This window comes from Protopterus annectens, chromosome 6.part0 (genome assembly GCF_019279795.1).
Source record: "Protopterus annectens isolate FY-2018-M chromosome 6.part0, PAN1.0, whole genome shotgun sequence".
Lineage (NCBI taxonomy): Eukaryota > Metazoa > Chordata > Ceratodontiformes > Protopteridae > Protopterus > Protopterus annectens.
Window position 1 is genome coordinate 1,041,408,202 of NC_056737.1, and position 14,122 is coordinate 1,041,422,323.

Below are 14,122 nucleotides of genomic sequence, written 5' to 3' on the forward strand. Positions count from 1 at the left end.
TTAGCATGTATTTTTCTGAAGGATACGAAGACTGAAACTTAAATGTCTGTCATTATTTTCTGACTTCAGTCGGTGATTTGCCAGAAAATTACAATTTTATGAGAAACAGGTAAAAAATATGAGGCAAAAATCTGTACAGTTGAGAGGTATGCCTAGAACTTAACTTCTTTTTGTTTATTTCATTTAGGACACACTGCCAGTAAACAAGAGGGACCTTCTTCCTGAAAGCTGCCGTGGTTTAGTGCCACTGTGTGCTGTTGGACAGCGGAGAATTTGATAAAAGATCATCTGTTGACTGAGACTGAAAAGCTTTTGAAGTCACATTAGTAGTTACCTTATAAACTGTAAAACCATTAACTGAACATTTATATCATTTCAGACTTACTTTGGCCGTTTTCAGTGACTTCACAAAGGCCTTCAGTACTATCCAACACCCTCTGATTCTGCAACTACTTACTCAGTACAGACCTGCTCCCTTTGTGCACCTAAGTGCATGAACAGTTATCTGAGTGTGGGGGAGTCATTTATAGTCTAGGGCTGTCCTCAGAGCAGCTTAAAATAGATTTTCTTTGGGTTCTGTATTGGACCCCCTGCATTTCTGTTTTCCTAAATTCATTCAGCATTACTTTTTCCAACATATCTGCACTTTTCTTAATTCTGTGGTAATGTGGGCCTCATGCTTTGTGTACCATCTGAAAAGATCAGAATAAGTCTTATGAACACATCAGAGCAGTTAATAAATGGTTCAGTTCCAAGAAATTTAGTGTTAAAATTGGATACCTGCAAATATCTCACTCTGGTCCCGGATACATATCCCATAAAATCACTCTACGTAGCTAAGTTCACTTTTCAAAGCTTAATCCAGTTTTGGCCACCTATCGTCAGATAAATGTGCTGTCATACCAGCGTGCTTTGTTTTATTTCTTGATTAAACATATTGTCAGCCATTGCTTTTGCATTTGTAATTCTGTTAACTAAGTTTTTGCACTGAACTACATATAGACTTTTTTTTAATATTGCTCTATATTTGTTCTGTTCTTCTAGCCATTGCACTTTATGCTTTTTCCTCCCATTTTTTCACTGTCAGAGCTGACGAATTTCTATTACTCGAGTCTACCTACCTGAAAGAAAAAAAATGCATTCACAGCTTTTATTCATTGCACTGTGCACATTTTGTAGCTGAACTTGAACAAATAATGCATATTATAGTATTAAGATGTACTTAAGCGAGATGTAGCCTTGTACTGATATAATTCAAAACACTGACTTTTCAGTTTATCCTTCATTCTTCTTCATGTATGTGTTCCAGCTATGGATTTCGTGAGTCAGGAACGAGGTGAAATGACAATGATGTATGACCTGTTTTTTGCCTTCCTGCAGACCGGAAAATACAAAGAAGCCAGAAAAATCATTGAGGTTTGAGTTAATATATTGTATTATGTTATTTCTTTATTGATTCTTAGAGTGAATTAGTATATACAACAATAAGTTGGTGAATTCTTGGCCCAGTAATAAAATGTAGTCTTAATAATAAATCCAATTTATCTTACTGAAGAAATGCAGCTTTAAATATAGACCAGTAGGCTATTTTTTTTTTGTTCTTTTGTCTGATTGCATGTTTTGCTTTAGTGAGGTTGATGTTTTATGTTTTAATGATTATTTGCATATTAAGTCTCAGTCTGTAGAACAATTAAATTAGGTTGGCATTCCTGGGTGTAAAGGTGTTAATCCGCTTTTCCTGGTGAATACTTTGTTGTGCCTAAAAGCAGTAAAATTTAATTTGTGGTGGACCCTGCTGAAGATGTATTTATAAGACTTGACTACAAGTTAATCGGCCAGATGAGTGCTGTCTGTTGCTGTTCTGTATTTGATTCAACTTTTTGTTTCTTTTTATATGGTAAGCAGCTTATATTGAGTGGTAGGTGACAAATTTGGTTCATTTAGGATTATGTTTTTTTTTTAAACAAGGCTGATTGAAATTCCACTTGCTGAAGCTGAGAAGTCAAAAGGGCAGCCATAGAACCTTTCCAAATGTTGCTTATCTGTTACTGAAATGAACTTAAACCTCTTTTGTGCCAGCTGTACAGTTTCTTTTGCACAAGTGTTTCTGTCGTGGGAATTTCAAATACTTCTGTTTCAAAAGATAACTGCTACCTGTGTTGTCTAGTTCAGAATACAAAGACATCTGCATCTTGGGAACTTAATTAAATATTCAAGACCTATTAAAATGCCCAAGTGCGTCCTAATTCTTCCTTCCCTTGGGGTAGTACCACTTATGCTTTGTCTTAATAATGATTTGTTGTTTTATACTATGGCTTAGTAAAGGTGAATGCATGCTCTGTATTATGCTGGAAAAATTAACATCATTAAGTAACAGTAGGAAAAAAAAACAAGGCTTATGTTTTTTGTTAGATAAGATTCTAAGTTTTAGAGGCTGAAGCTGCAGCTGTGAGCCTGTAGACTTGACTTTGAATTCAGAATTATTACGTGTAGAAAGTGTTAGCCACCTTGTGCCTGCTTTCATCGTACTTGGAAATAATTTTGAGCTCATGTGTGCCTCCTGATGTTTAAAAAAAAAAAATGTGCGTTAGCAACTCCATGTTTAAGAAAGAACTTGCGTTTGTTGATATGAGAGGGCCTCTAACTGTCTTTATGCAGTGATACTGAGCATCATTTGGCAGTGCCTCTGTGGTAGCCAGATTGCCACCAACAGGTGCTTTAATGTGTACAGTAAAGACAACTAGAAATGGTGTAAAATGTGAGGGTTATCTAGAAACCAGTAACAGCTGGTGACTTCAAAGTGGGGGGAGGGGGCTGCAGGAAGCAGCTTAATGCACAAGATGTATTATAATGGGGCAGGGCTATACAATTGCAGAGTCTGCTTTTGGCTATGGTTACATTTTAAGTAACTGGTCTTACACCACTGCTGAGCAGCCATCCAGCAGTAGCCTTCCTATTCGGAATATATGCCAGAACTAATTTGAGAAGGCTCATTTCAGACGTACGAGATGGTTAAATAAGCTCTACTGTAATACCACAAAACCCAGCACCTCTCACCACAACACTTGTTGGCCCTGATGCAACAAAACTGTTACTTGAGTACATGTGATGCAAACACATTCACTCTACTTTTAGGTATCTATCTAGTTTCACATAGTGACAACACATGAAAACTAAAGAAAGAGAGCAGCCCTCCACAAACGCTTTTTTTTTACATTTTTCTTAGTTCAAGGTCACTAAAACTCTGAGAAGCAGTGATCATTTACTGTGTCACTCTGTATGAGATCTCAGAATCACTGCACTGACACTTGGTTGTTCTGCCATGCATCTGAAGAAATATTCTTATGTAGGATTCAATGTTTGAAACCATTCTTACCATTTATATTTTGATGCACTTCTATTCTGCCACTTGGTAGTTGCATAACGTGGTGATATTATTTTTTTCTTACTTTGTCCATGCTGCTTAATGATCATCACCCCCCTCCTGGCCAGTTGATAAATTCATTCTCTGTCACTGGGGTGAGGGTTGACCATCAGAGTGGGTCGTATTTTTTCCAGTAACCTCCCTGAGCTCACTTGGCGTAGTTATGGGTGGAGGCAAGCAGTGGGCTGCCTGCAAAGGTTGTCTTCTCACTTCTGCAAGGGTCTTTCCCTTCATGTGGCCCTGCCACCCTTCATAGAAAGGAAGATGGTTTCCTCAGTCTCCATCAGGGAACTCTCTCTTCCCAGTGTGCTGTTGAGGTGGAGTACCCTTCCCAAGAGACAAGTGGGCCAGACACACACTGTTTCCCCTTCTCTGCTTGCTCCTACTGTGCTGAGGATGTTAATTGAACCCCATTAGCCTGGGTCACAGTAATGTCTCAGTCCCACTGTGTCATAAAGCCAGGCTTAAGTATAGCAGTATGTTTGTTAAAGGGTGAAAAATAAATTCTAAAAGAGCATCTGTATGCTAACATACTTCATAAACCTTCTACAGTGAAAGAGTGTAGAATTCCTCTCTGTGTAACAAAGCCAGCAAAATGGATTCTTTGCAGCAGAATATGCATATGTTAATTGCCATGCAGGTCTGATGTAGTATAAAACATGCTACTTCTGACCTTCTCTCCCATGACCCTTCTCATTGACATATAGGTAGTTTACTGAACTGATTAACAAATGCAGTTGCTTATGCACTGTATTTATATTTATCTGGGACTGAGTGCTTGTGAATATTTGTACTTGTATCTATGGTTGCCGAGTGCCTCTGTACATGGTGTTTGCAGCTGTCTGAGATTGTTGAATGGACATGCACAGTGAATGGCTGATGCCCTTTTTGTCAAAAAGTCATGATGAGTGGGACAAGCTGCCAGAAGTGCACCCAGGATTTTTTAGTCATTCATTCAGCCATGATGTATCAGTCTAGTTCAACAGCACGGTGAGTTAGTATTATTAATTATTCCTTGAAGGCCTAAGCTGTGGTACCGGATGCACCAGTAAAGAATTTTCCTTACTGTTCTGCGTTCTTTGTGTGTTTTGTTCTAATTTTATTTTTTGTGTGCTTTACAGTGAGTTAGTATTGTCGACAAATTGCATTACAAGATGAATTATTTCACAGCTGCTGAGAAGATATATTAACCAGCTTCTTCTTAAGAAAAAGTATAGGCAGCTTCAATATCTCAACATAAGTCAACGCCAGTAGGTTTACGTCGTGTTTACTGACAACAGACAAGTATGATGAAAGCAGTAATACTAAGTCAACAGGAGGAACATTGGGAGAAAATATGATTATTGCATCACCTTTAGTTGCCAGTGCTGGTACCTTTACAGCAAGAGATTTGTTTTTAATGGTGGAAAGACTATCGCAAATATAGTTCATAGATTACTTCACTTACGGTAGTCATTCAGTAAGCTGAAGCTTGACTTTTGTTTGGGAAAAAAAAAGCAGTGCTACTACTAGCCTGTTTCACGCCATTTTAGTAGTAAATAAATTGCGGTCATTGTTAACATAATTCTCTGTGTGTCTCTTGGTCTCTCTATGGTTCTACTCTCGGACTCTTGTCAGAAACTCTATATGCTAGCTATGTAAACTGAACTCTTCCGTCTGGTCAATGACCTCTGAAAATCTCAGACCTTATGTCAGGCACAGTGCATCCGTAAAGTCAAGACAGATTACTGCTTTTAGTAAATAGTCCAATTCCCCCACATATGACTGCATTTCATATAGCATTTAAACAGGAGGAGGAGGTGATATAAGGTTTAACAGCCTCATTCACAGCTGTGGAGTGAGGAAGTTGGAAAAACATCTTTTTTTTTCTCTTTCAGTTACAGAACGTCAGAACTGTACATATGCACAGTAAAAACTGAGGTGTGCTCATTCCTTTGCTTTGTGCTACATCATTTCAAAGCCAAAACAAATCTAATGTGTGTTTAATTAAAAACAGATTAAATATATTTTCATTTTTCACAAATGTGTGGTGGATGGGGTGCTGCAGTCCAGTGGCCAGCATCAACAACCTTTGCTAGAAACTAACCGCACCTTAATTGGTTAGAATCTGACTTATTTAAATAGGTGCGTATACCAAAATCTGATAAGAGGCTGGTGGAACACTCATCATTACTGATGTTTTTATAACAAGAGTATTCACAGGCACCAACTTGTATGGGTTTTGCAGTTCATGGATCGCAGCAATATTAACATGGTACTGACCTCCATGAGTACTTTTTATCCTGCTAGGCTAATTTCCATTCTGGGGTAGAGCACAGAAAACTTTAACAGTCTTGTGTAGTTCTTAAATGTTAATCATATGGCCAGTTGCAGGCAGCTTGGCCTTCTGTAGCAGAAAAAATAAGCCAGCTTGTTTTAGTTCGAGAAATGTCTCAAAAAGAAAAAATCAGGGACGTTCAGCAAAAAGAGTACAGTTGAGAGATATACAGCTTCAAGTTATGTAAATATTGCTGCTGTGCTGTCTTGATCAGTATTTTAGTACTTTTTTTAGTTAGCTGCAGACTGAAGTAAAAGATGGTCTGTTTAATGAATATTCATTATCTGCACATCACAAGCCATATGTAGGGATTACAGAGGAATTGAATATTCATTAGGTATGGCTCTAGATTGTCTCTGTTGAAGTGATACCCTGACCCCATTTGCAAAAAATGGAAAAAGGGGCTTGTGGGTGGATAGAATGATGCATGACACTTCAGTAGGAGTGTGAGCAAATTGCATTGTGGATGGTATTTGTTACGGTGCATCTGGGAGATGGTGTCTAATCTTCTGCCTTTAAGCACTTGTTAACTTAACATGTAAGTGCTTGTGAACTGTAAGCATTTTTTATTTTTGCATTATGCCTTAGTTTTTGCATAAGATGGTTGTTGGACTAGACCTTTTATCAAATACATAAAGATATGTGAAGTGGTTTTATACTGTAGAGGGGTGATCTGCAGATACTTGGCCATCTTTGGGGGCTGCTAGGTTGCAGCACCTGAGGTAAAATGTTAAAATACACAGGATTATGCAGTTTGGGTGATGGGATACGAGGAAAAATTAGTCTTGGTGGATCAGCTTGTCCAAGATAGAAGAGGAAAAGGGATGTAGATTAGTTGTTTTAAGTGGAATTGTGCTTTAAAATGTGAAAGTGTATTGGCAAAGAAGCTGCTTGAATGTATAGTGCAAGGAATGAATTAAGAGATGCTGCTTCCATCCTTCCATTGTACAAGATACCACATGCAGATAAACGGAAGTTAGGCTGGTAAAAAGCATGAAACACAGAATTCCAGGAATGGGAGAGAGAGAGAGAGTAAAGGGCCTGAGTTTGAGAAGAAGCTTAAAGCAATGTGGATATATGGATTAGCAGGAGTATGACTTAGGCAAGCTGCATTGTTCTGGGAACAAGTTGGTGGGTTGGAGTTGAATTGCAGTGGGAAGAAAGGGACATAAATGGCAACTAGAAAGGGGTCATTCCATATAGATACTAGGACATCATTTAGGGTTAAGATGATGGGGTGTTGGAATGCATTGGCTGTGGCAAGGGTAGGCTCATACAAGGATGTATAAGTGGCAAGAGCAGCATTCAGCTAGCCTCTGCAGAATGTAGGTGGTCTTTCATCAGCTTCATTGTGTGCTCATTAATGCAATTATGCTGTTTAAGAAATGATTTCCCATTATAATTGTGATCTGTGTATTTTACTACCACCCAAAGGGAATGACTGCTGCAACTGCTTTTTTTTTCTTTTAAACTTTGCTGTGGTTTTCTTGTTTATTTCATTTGTCAGCTTTTTCATTGCAGGTTATACCATCTTCCAACTGCATGTTTTTCTCTTTAGTGCTTATGCGTGTTTAGAGTTCATTATATCAGCATTTGCTTCCTACTTTGAATTTTGTTTTTTAACACTGTCCTCCACACTATGTACTTCATTTAGCATCCTGTCAATATGGGTTGTATTACTAATGGAAGTTGAACATTAAGGAAATTATGTGGGCTTTGATTGTAGGGGTAATGTGTGCAGTATTTTAAACTAGTTTCACACTTGTTTTCCTAAACAGAAGCAATGTAATATATTATTGTTAGCTATATTTATGTAATTAAGATCGTCATTGTTCTTTGGAGCTTTTCTCCCCAGGACTCTGCTGAAAAGGGACTTGTGCTCAGTCAGACTATCCTGGTCAACAAATGTTAAATAGGAACTTCCAAGATGGACGCACACTAATTAGTACTTCATTTCATCGCCCTCCGTGTGAAAAAAGAAACAGAGATAGGGGCTAAGAATTATGCCAGCTTTAATAAAATTCAGTTAATGGCTAGATTCCAGTTACTGAGTGTCAGCTTAGAAGAAACAGAGTCTGAAAGAAAATTAACTAGAAAAGGTGAAAACACTGACTGGGAAGAATCCTGCAGCTGTTCTGCAAAATGTAATTCAAGCTCCAACTCTGATACAAGAGATGGCTTCCAGTAATTTATAGGAAATAAATCAAATGTATAAATAAATGAAACATTGAAGGTGTGTATCTACTCAAATAACAAAGGGCTGCTAAAGTGTGAGAAGCTTTAAGATGCTATTCAGATGAACTGATAAAAATTAAAAATATAAAGGTTAAAATGAAGAAAAGACTGGCAGAATATACGACTTCTCAAGCAGAGATGTTTTAAAAAAGTGGAGTTAGAGGACACGGCATGCAGAGAAAACCTGTGATTCTCTACTCTACCAGAGAATCTGGAAGGAACAGATTGTATTAACTTTATGAATTCACAAATAAGCAACTGGTCTGGTATTACATAGTAGGATTTGTTAATTGAAAGGTCATAAGTGACACAGGGGTGCAGTGGGTACCATTGTCACGTCACTTTGAGGTCCCCCAGTTCAGTTCTTGGCTGGGGTGTTTTTTTTCTGGAGTCTGCACGTCCTCCCTGTGTTCGCCTAAGTTTTCTCTGGGTGTTCTGATTTTCTCCCACATTCCAAAGATATGCAGTAAGGGGATTGGACACTGTAAACTGGCCATAGGTGTGAATGTGGTGTGGAAGAACTACTGCAGCAGGAGTAGTCACCTGGTGGTATAAACTTTGGCTCTAGATAATTGTCACTGTTGAAGTGACTCCCCGATCCCATGTGCAAAAATAAGAAAAAGGGGTTGTGGATAGATGGATGCCTGAATGGATTGATGGAGTGTATGATCCAAACCTGGCCATGCGAATGCATCTAAGACCTATGTTAGTAGAGATGCAATCATACCAGCAGAAAGAGGATAAAGTATTAAAAATTGGAGACAGCAGGGTCTTTGTGGAAAACTACTATTCTCTGTGCACCAGGCAGAGAAGAAGCAAATTTATCCCAGCATTCGGGAAATAGAGAATCAGAAATGAGATCAAGTTGTTGTATCTCTCTGTCTTTAGAATATTTTTTCCTAAAGGCTTAAAAGCATTTTTGATACAGAACAGGCTAATGAGGAAAAACAAAAGTTTGTTCAATAAAAAGGGAGTTATCAAACAGAAGGGGACTCATTCGTCTGACAATAAAGCTCATAAAGAGACACTGCCAATGAAACCTTTTTCCAGTGTTACAAAGGAAAATGCACGAGAGACCAGAAAAAGCACAGGAGTTGACTAGAACAATTGAGAACACTTTGGATTTGAACCAGAGTCTGGTGGTGGGAGATGGAAGGAAAACCAGCAGCACTGAAACTAGAGAATAAAAGTGAGAGTAAGTATGAGTCACATTTGTAAAATATGGTTTTACAAGAAAAAGTGGCTTGGGAGAGACTGGACTTTGGTTGACTTTTTTAAACTTATGCGTGGATTTAAAAGCATATATCCCACTTCATATCATTAATGTTTAGAAGGAAACTTAAAACAAAAAGTAAGTGTAAGTAAAATTTTTGTTCTTAATTGTATAAAACTTTTCATGATATAAATTGCATGTTATATAGTAAAGCAAGTTTGTGTAGTATGTAGTTAGGGGCATCTGAAATGAGTGGTTGAGGGTGAGTCTTCAGTTATTGTATGTGATAAAGGTACTAAAGTAAACAAGTACTTTTTTATTTAATAAATGTAGACATTACATTGTAAAAGAAAATAAAGGTTGGATAAAAGCATGTGTAATGTAATATGCTGTAATAACACACAAAGGCAAGTGTAGTCCACAAAGGTAACTCAGCAGGCAATAAATGTTAAAGTTCCAGTTTAATGAGTGCTTTCGGACATGCTGTAATCTTGGGCTGTTGGTATGGGGATAGGGTGTAAAAGAGCAGTGATCATAATATTTGTAGTATTGTGATGTTTTCTCCTACTTTTCTATAGGTGAATTTCTGAATAAATGACCTAGCTTAATTTAAAAAAAAGTTTTTTATTGATAAAGCATGTGGGCAAGAATGCTGTGAATGCAGTGAAAAGTTTCCTTTTAGCAAATAAAGGCTCAATGTAAGATGAGAAAAATGTAGCTGAGGGCAGTTGTACATTCTTTTTTTTCCTTACGGAGGCACGCCAACTACTCGTGCAGGAAATAAATCTAGAGACTGGGCATTGTTTGCTGTGGGAACTGTAAAATTTAAAGGTACAAGGGCAAGCAGCTCGGTAAAAATAAAGTTTGAAATTATTGGAAGTGAATAAGCTAGACCTTTCCTAGTAACAAAATAGCTCAGTGCATTTACTAGAAAAGCATAGAATTTATTTTTATTTGAAGATGGCCAGTGCACTTTTTCTTTAAGGCTAAAAGTTGATGTTTTCTGAAAGCACACAAGCTGTTTTTCAACTTCTGGGAGGGGAGTAGCGATAAGACAAGATCAGACAGGAAATAGTGTAAGTAGGAGCACAGGCTGTAACATGAACCTTAGTATGGATAGCCTTAATCTTAGGTTAGGAAATGCTGTGGGTGCAGCTGTCAATTTGGGACAGTTCTTATCAGGAGCGTTAACTTCATTATTTGAAGATGTATTCAGTTTTGTGCATTTGTTATGAGTTACTAGGTTATGGGAGTGTTCTGGGCATGTGTTTGATTTTTTTTTTTGAGGGTTGTCATTAAAACAAAAAGTGTTGTAAAACGTGACCGGTTTAGATGGAGATAATGAAATGATCGACCTGGCAAACATTAGTGAGTGCATGTAACACAAAAGTTGGGAATATACATTTTAAAAAGCTGTCTTATATAGTAGGTATGAATTATGACTTCTTATGTCTATGCTTTCCATATTTAGAAATGGTAATGGCCTCACATATATAGACAAAAAGATAAGAGTATTGTGTTATAGTAAGACATGCAGAGAGCACATAGCAATGCTACAGGAGACACATTTGTAAAGAAATGATCGTGTGAGTTTGAAAAGAAAGGTTTTCAGGATTGATATTTAGCAGAATGTCAGGGACAAAGGGAAATACTTATACTAATTTCCAGAAGGGCTCCAATAGTGATAGAAAAAGAAAATAAGGATAATCATCATAGATTTGTGGAAGTAAGGGGCTACTGGCAAGGGTAGAGCCTTACACCATCATATATTTACATTCTGCCTTAAACTGCTATTATGAACTTTTAGAACATTTTTTTTTGAGGGGGGGGGGATCCGCTTTCAGCAGGTAATATTACTTGTAGGTGCAGACTGGAACTTGATTTGCAACAGTGAGGATGTCTCTGGGGGACCTAGAAGGGAAAATGTAACAAAGGAGGGTAGATTTCTGAATCAAGTTATGAAAATGTTTGGCATGGAAGACTTGAACTCAGTAGAAGGAACTCTTGAGAGAATTTACATATTATTCCACGGTACGACTAGAATAGACTAGACAGAATTTATATTTCACAGCAACATGTGCATGTAATTGAAAGCTTCAACACACATCCAATAACTATTTCAGATCATGCACCAATAAAAATGTGGGGCAAAGAAGTAAAAATGAGGCATTGGCATTTCTCCACCTACCTGCTAAAAAGAGAGGAATTTAAGAAATGGGTAGTGGAAATTATTTGAGCTTTATTAGAGAAGCTAGAAATTTCTTCAGAAGTTATAGCTAATGAGTGGGTTAAAATAAAAGTGGAGTTTGAAAATAGGGTGGAAAGAAGAGAGAGATATGGTTAAGAGTAAAAGGTATTTACAGAAGCTGATACAGGTTAAAGTATTACAGAATAAGGAGAATCTCACAGAACAAGAAGAGGTGCAAGTGCGGAGTGCCAAAGAGAAAATAAGGGAATATCTGGGTAATGTGAATACATTTAGAAAGATTTCTGTTAAGGTACTGTTTTTTTATAATAACTCTAGACCACAACAACTCTTAGCACAAATTCTTAGGCAGCAGAAAGTAGTAAGGGTTGTTGCCAAACTCAGGAAGCCTACAACTAGAAAAACAAGATCCTGTAGAGGTATTGGAGAGATTTCAGAAATGTTATGAAAATTTTTATAAATAGAAATGTGGAGATCAAGAAAGAGCACAATTGGAAATATTTATGGAAGACTTGGGTATGCCAAGGTTAGAGGTAGATAAGGCTCAGCAATTAACAGTTAAGATAGGAGGGGATGAGATAAAAATGGTGACCTAAAATCAATCTGCAGGAAAGTCTCCAGGAATAGATGGTATTCCTGTGGAAGTTTGGAAACTAGGAGGGAAGAACGTGATCAAGATCTGGAATGTTTTGTTTAACAGCATTTTAAAAGGACAGGAAGTACCAAAATCCAGTAAGAAAGCTGTTGTGGCTGTAATACTTAGAATGTAAAGACCCATCAGACCTAGCTTCTTTTAGGCCCATTTCAATTTTAAACCGTGATTATGAAGTGTTTGTTTATAATGGCTAAAAGATTGGCATTTACCATTTTCACCAACAATCTCAGTTCGTCAACCCAGTCAGCATCTATTGTACAATATGCAGATCATTCATCACTCATCTGTGCAGCCACCTCTATTCCAAAACTACAAATAACTCAAAAAGCATTTACAAAAATAGAACAATATCTATTTATTAATCAACTCATACTTAAAACCAGTAAGACTAAATTAATGCTGTTCTCAAACAACAAAATAGCTTCCCATCCCTTTCATTATCTACTCATCCAACACCACCAAAATTGAACCTGTGGCACACACCAAGCTGCTAGGTGTCACTATCGACAATGTCCTTAAATATGACAAACACATAGCCAAGACAGTCAAAAAGATGCACGTCAAACTAGGGTATCTGTACAGAACCAAGCCATTCCTCATCCAGACTTCCACACAGGCCATTACCAGAACACATCTACTGTCCACCCTGTTGTACATTTCTCCAATTTTTGCAAACCTAAGAAAACTGACTTAAACAAGCTAGAGACCTGCTAAAATAGAATAGCCTGGGTTGCCTCTAATCACACTAACAGATCCCACCATTGCTCAGCACTCTGCCAACTAAACTGGATCGAACTTCAAATCTGTTAACGTTCAACCAGCTAACAACCACTCTCACCATTATTCACCAACCAGATAATGGCCCTGACCTCAAACACTTAGTCCAACCCTACTCTAGCAGTAGCCCCCTCCAATCATTCAACAAATTATTACTTGAGGCACTAGATCGAATACTAGTCTCAGGGATGCTTTATTCTCCAAACAAATATCTGCAATCTGGAATTCTATTCCCCAGCATATAGTTGTTACAACCAACTCTTCCAGTTTCAAAAAGCTTCTCAAGCAGCATCTTACAAATAACTGGCTATGTTCCTGCTCTTCCCCAGGATGACCAGACTTCACTCTCTGCCTTCACTCTTCTCTTTCTTCTCCTAATCCTCTGCAACTCTTCTCTCATGCCCCACTGCTTTCTCTTCATTTTACAACTCTAATTACTAACCACAATACTTTTCAATCTCTCACTGATAATCACACTACTATTCAATTTTTGCCTTCATCTCAGCAAGGCACTTCATATTAACCTAACATCCAATACTGAACCACTCATAATACTTAACAAACAGCTTATACCCAACTTCCACTGTGGTTCCTAAATAACCTTCTCTCTGCTTCTGACCCTGTCAAACTCTTATCTTTTTTCTCTGTTGTCCTAAAGCATGTAAATAATCTGAATTAGTGTATTCTTTGTAATACCTGCTGTATAATACTTGCACTATAAGTACATGTTAACCTTATGTGTTCTAATGTATGCAATATTGTATTTTGGAGCCTTGTTCCCTGGGCCTCCGTTGAAAATGGGTTTCTAGCCCAGTCAGACACTCCCGGTAAACAAATGTAAAATAAAAGTTTTGGCAAAACTGATAGATGTGGATCAGTGTGGTTTTGTGAAGTGGAAGCAAACATTTGACAATATTGGTAGAACAATGATCCAGAGGGAAGCAGAATGTAAGGAAATGACACTGTTGTTGGTGGGCCTTGCTGCAAAGAAAGCATTCAACAGCATAAGCTGGAATTTTATGAGTAGGGCAATGGAAGCATTTCCATTCCCTGATCGAAATGAGATTAATTAGGAGGATATATGAGGGATCTGAGGCTACAATTAAAGTGGGAGGGTTCCTGTCTAAGGTGCGTGTCTGAACAGAGGAACTAAGCAAGGGTGTCCTCTTGCCTCTTTATTTGGTTTATATTTAGAGTCATTGGCAAAGAAAATAAGGGACTAAGAAATTCAAGGATATAATTGGTATGATCAAGAAAAGTTTGCTTTATTTGCAAAAGATATTATTTTGTACATG

At 37.7% G+C, this 14,122-nt stretch overlaps 1 protein-coding gene across 1 annotated transcript in view; it reads left to right on the forward strand.

The window, feature by feature from the left end:
• The window catches only part of SLC24A4 (solute carrier family 24 member 4), a 1,237,943-nt gene that overhangs the window by 655,544 nt on the left and 568,277 nt on the right, over positions 1-14,122 (forward strand). The window lies entirely within an intron of this gene.